Below are 5,605 nucleotides of genomic sequence, written 5' to 3'. Positions count from 1 at the left end.
AGAAGAAAGTGTCTCAGATATCTCTTTAGATAGTGTTTCCTCTTCTACTCCAGATTTAGGTCCCATGTTTTCTAAACAAGAACATCTTTTCGAAATAACTTATACTCCTGACAGGTTTTCTGAAACTAGTTCTCAGATAACTAATCCTTATCATGTTTATGATAAATCTAGCTTAAATTGGACCAAAAGAATAAAAACACTTTGTGGAAAAAAGAACCCTGAAACCATCAAGGAATATGTTCAAGCCTCTTCCGTTGATCAATACCAAATCCCTACTACCCAAGCTGAACAATACATCACTATCACCTTACCCAGAAATCTTTTTCCCCAATGGCTTAAAGATGGGTATACTCATATTCATTTTGGAGCCATAAAATTAGCCTTAACATTTCATGGAAGAAAAGGTATGGAAGCAGTTTCCCGGATTGCTTTGTTAGATTCCTGATTTTTAGAATACCATTATGCCTGTATCGGAACTGTGCAAACAACCTTAAACGCTGGCACTAGTTTTGTTACCTTTTTTCCAAACTTTAATATCCCAATCAAAGACCCCCATTTGAGTTCTGCTTTCAAAGTCGAATTACAAATTATAGGAACCAAGCAAATTGAAACAGCCACTGTAGCTACACTCCGTTATCAAATGGTGTATAGATTACAAAATCATGCTTTTGATATAGTTACCCCTTTGCCCTCTGAACATGAAAATACTGCCTTGTTCATCAAAGTTGACAATAATTCCCAGTCTGTCTGTCATTACATTTTTAGACAAATATCTCGAGATAGGTTGTTTGAATTGATTCCATCCACATGGATGCTATTCAATTATATCATATCAACAAAGAGTTTTCTGAAAAAGGTTAGAAAACTTCAACGCTTCATCAACAAATTGTGAAGTTATATAGCATTAATGAATATACGAGTAAGCCAAAATATTGTTGAAACGATGTCATACGCTTGACATCGTAATATTGAATGGGAATAATAAAAACCATAAGATTTCCTTTTAGTTCATTTCTGAACGAGTATAGGTTCCTTGTTTCAAGGTTTCTTTTGGCAATGAAGACGAAACATGATCCATAAGTGAGTCTTTATCAATTCCTTCCAATGTGGTATGTAAAGAAGCTATTTCTCGATAAATTGGTATTCCTTTTGACAGTGCGTCTTGCAAAGCTAGTTTCTCCTGCAAAAACAAACCAACAACTGTATTAAAGTGAATTCAATACTAAAAACTAAAAAATTCAATAAGTCAGCGACAACAAAGCTACGGAAATTAGATATATAAGTTCAAGCGAAGAAAACAAGTATATTACCAAAGCAAGCCTATAAACAGAGTGACTTTGACAAGCTTCTTTTGATCATGCATAAAATGCCATGAATAAGGCATTTATCTGTAATCCGACCAATAAGATCCGTATAAACCCTATCTACCAATAATAACTAAAAGAGTGAGTAGTAGAAGATTATTGTGCAAGACATTAAAGTTTTCACAAATAACACTATAACAATATGTATGACATAATAATGTTTTAAAAAATAGACCGCCCAGCGCCTAGGCGGTCCAGAAGGCCTGGGTGTCCCAGGGGCCAGGAAACCCGCCCCAAGGCAGGTGCCAAGCATCCAGCCCTGGGTGGCCGCCCAAGGCCTGCACCTCGCCTGGGCGTTTGCATAGGCTCCAGGGAACCTGCCCCCTAGACAGGGTCCCAGTGTCCAGCCTTGGGCGGCCGCCCAAGGCCTGCCCCCCACCGGGATGTCCGCATAGGCAATGAGCAGCCTCGACCCCTCCGCCTAGCAAATAGTGAATTAGACATAACAAACAAATCATAAATGAAGATTTGCCTCAGCCAGATGTCTTCTCATTTGCAATAGCTGCAGTTAATTCTGCTTTAGCTAGTTCTTGGGCCTTCTTTAGCTGTAACTTGGCTTCTTATTCGTGCATATATTGAAGCATGAATTATCCAAAAGGACCAAAACAAGTTCCATCACGTACTATCCTGAAAGCATTTAAAAATAGTTCTTTCAAGCAAGATGAAGATACGAGAATGTACTTTTTGTTGGAGCTCCATCTTAAGCTTCTCTTCTGCTTTTTCTTGAATTGCAGCTGCCTTAGCTCTTTCTTTGTTTAACTCCTAAAATACAAGCATAAAGTTATGATATGCACATTCATCAAATTCTTAAAGCATTTTCAATTTAGGCTACAGGAATCGCCCCCGACTTGGTGGCAATCCAGCAATCCCAAATACCTGGAGCAGGATATTGAGTGGATCACGTTCCCATATGGGGGATACTATACCAATCCTTAGGAATCAATCAATATAAATTCACACCCTTGTTAGATATGCCTTCTACAAAAAAAAGCCAAGCTTAAATGAATATCAGTAAAAGAAGAAAGTAATTATGGTTAGAAATCAAGAACTGCATTTTTTTTTCCAAAGGGAAAGGAGATGTTTTAATGCATATCTACAAAAAAAAACTGTCTTAAATCCATGCCAATCACAAAAGAAAGCAAATTCTTGCACGGGACTTTTTTTTTAGCAGAAAATTTGCTTACATCAGATTATTTTTTTTAAGAAAAAAAAAGTCCTAAATGCACTGGTCACATAGTTGAATTAAAAAAAGGGATGGTGGGTCCGAGTTTAGTAACTTTCGATGAAAATTCATCTGTCTTAACTCTCTCTATATTTATTCTCTTTCTATCAACGCTTTAATACATGTCTTAATTTATAAAGGTGCAAGGGATGGAAAAAGGCAAAAGACCTATTTTAACATAAATCTTTTAATATATTTTATAAAGATTAATGATACTACGAGACCCTTCCACACCCATGTGAGTAGGACCTCAAAAGATCACCATTAAATTTTGATATAGAAAAGTTATCAATAACCCCATTCACCTAAGTCCCACACCCATTTGATAACTTTATAGAGATTTGTGCCAAAATTTAATGGTGATCCTTTGGGGTCCTACACACGTGGGTGTGGGAGGGTCTCATAGTGTCATTACTCTTTTATGGAAGGGAAAAGTTTATATAGAGCCGTGGCTCTAAACAATCAAATTTGAGCCTACCTCAAAACTTTAACTAGAAGAGGTTATTTTGATGACCAAATATCTTCCAATTGATCATCTCGACATCAAGATGCATGGATATAAGAAAAAAATGGATTTCAAATTTTAGAAATAGTGTATTTTGTAATGCATTTTTGGACAGTCAATTTTCAAGATTTTCAAGTTTTCGTAGATATGTCGATCTATGCTATTTTTGAAGTTTTAAATTTTATAAATAAATATTAAAATATAGTTTATGGCTATCACAAAGATTTCCAATGTTGAAACCACATTGCTCGACACTATTTGATAGTAGGCTCTAATTTGATTGTTTAGAGCCTAGGCTCTATGCAAACTGCTCCCTTTATGAAATGATACAATCTATTGATCAAATAACTATGGTGTTCCCTAAAAGTGACGCGCAGCACCAAAACCCGGGTACGGTGAGAAATGAGCAAGGGGTAGCTAAGGCATTGCCTAGAAGCGATGTGTATCAGACACGGGGTACAGTGATAAATAAGTATGGATTAGCTAGGGCGTTCTTTATAAGCGACGCTCCACAGCACCGCTCGGTTGCAGTGAAAAATAGGCAAGGGTTCTCGCGACAACCTAGACGAGTGTGGGTAAAAAAGCTAGTCCAAAAGAATATGATTTGTTTGGCCACATAGAATATAGGAACGCTTACAAGTAAGAATATGGAGTTAGTGAATACAATGAGACGAAAGAAAATAAACATAGCTTGTGTACATGAAACTAAATAGAAAGGCGAAAAAACTAGAGAAATAGATGGGTATAAATTTTGGTATACAAGAAAAGATAATAATAAAAATGATGCCGGCATAATAGTAGATAAAGATTTAAAAAATGTAGTTAATGTCAAAAGAATATGTGATAGGCTCTTGTTAATTTAACTTATATTATGGGAAGAGATAATTAATGCAATTAGTGCTCATGCACCACAAGTAGGATTAGATGATAGAATTAAGAAACAATTTTGGGAGGACATAGATGGAATAGTCTAGGACATTCTCATAGGGAATGATAATAGAGGATATTAAGGGGTACAAAGGGGATATGTGATGTAAATCGCATCCGAGACATTCAAGAACTTTCTTGATTAAAAATTTTTAATTTTAATTTAGAGATATGGGTGGACTTCTTTTTATTATTTGTTAGTTTTAATTTTATGAATCACATTATCAGGGTTAAAAGATGTTTCTATTAATATTTTGAGCGTGGTTCCCAATTTGTAGGGGTGCTCTTTCCTTTTTTTTCTATGTAACTAGAAGTTTGGGAGATTGAGCTTGGATGACTGTGACGTGATTTGCATAGGGCCAAGGATACCTATTTTGGTGGGGAAGATACTGGTTCCTTTATTTGAAGGAGTTGATAGCGTATCATATTTGAAAGGGATTTCTAGAGTGGGGCAAATTATTAATGATAGGGATGTTGTTTTTAAGTGGGGTGGCATTCTAATCAGAAAGGATTGGAATATTTTTGTAAAAAATTTGTTTAGGAATGAAAAAAGATGGTTTATATGTAACCCCATATACATACAAATTGTAGATAATTTATATTATTCGTCATTTGATCTGAATGATGGCTAGGATCACTCGTCACGAGATTATGTCAAAAATATTGTTCGATCTTTAATGGTTTTTCTAAAACGTAGTTTTGAATAAAATTTCGAGCCTACCTTCTTCTTGTTGGGGTGCACCTAGCAAAGAAAAAAATTTGTTATAAAATTAACCAAAATGACGGGTATTCAGCTAATTTCCTGTTTTGGGAATTTTTTATTTTATTTTTATTGTGTGTCCTTTGTTATTAAGGGCCAACCTTTTTCAATTAGGATGGCCGAGTAGGGGTTACATGTAATGTGTAATGGTCATGTGTACCTTTGTTTTAATCGAAAAAAAAATATGATTGATTGTGTGCCCTTCCCTGGATGAAAAAATGGATTCGATTGTACAGGATCAAACCTATGGGACTCAAGGAATGATAGAAGGGAATAAAAAGAAAAAAAAGAAAGGAAAATGTTTATATAAGTGAGAGGCTCTAAACAATTAAATTAGGGCACACCTCACAAATTTTATTAGATGAGGTTCGAATATCCTCAAATTGATCAACTCAACCTCAAGATGCATGGACATAGGAAAAAAAAATGGATTCAAGTTTTGGAAATAGTACATCTTGTACTGCCTTTTTGGGCATCAATTTTAAAGCTTTTATAGATCTACTTGATTTACACTATTGCTGAAGCTTTAAATTTTATAATTAGAGATGAAAATATATTTCAAGACTATCACAAAGATTTTCAGTATTAAAACCACATTGCTCGACATTATTTGAAGGTGCACTTTACTTTGTGTTTATAGCCTCGACCTTATACAAACTGCACCCAAAAAGGAAAGGAGGGCAATAGAAATAAAAAATTGATCGACAAAAGATCTCTTGTTCTTATTAGAATATAAAATCGTCATTAAGAGCACCAATATTAGAATATAAAATCGTCATTGAGAGCACCTTGCCTTTTTTTAATCTGGTGCCGTAGAATTTATAAAC

General features: G+C 35.1%; 1 long non-coding RNA gene across 1 annotated transcript; it reads right to left on the bottom strand.

The window, feature by feature from the left end:
- Positions 1–625: 625 nt before the first annotated feature.
- LOC148780394 (uncharacterized) lies at positions 626–2,594 on the bottom strand. Its single transcript, XR_016040446.1, has 3 exons — positions 2,241–2,594; positions 2,046–2,126; positions 626–1,180 (listed from the first exon to the last, which is right to left on the bottom strand). It is a non-coding gene; the product is annotated as an uncharacterized LOC148780394 (long non-coding RNA).
- Positions 2,595–5,605: the final 3,011 nt, after the last annotated feature.

Source organism: Amborella trichopoda, chromosome 9 (assembly GCF_054954075.1).
Source record: "Amborella trichopoda isolate Santa Cruz 75 chromosome 9, AtrichopodaSantaCruz75HAP2 v2.0, whole genome shotgun sequence".
Classification (NCBI taxonomy): Eukaryota; Viridiplantae; Streptophyta; class Magnoliopsida; order Amborellales; family Amborellaceae; genus Amborella; species Amborella trichopoda.
This window is presented reverse-complemented; position numbering and strand designations above follow the sequence as displayed.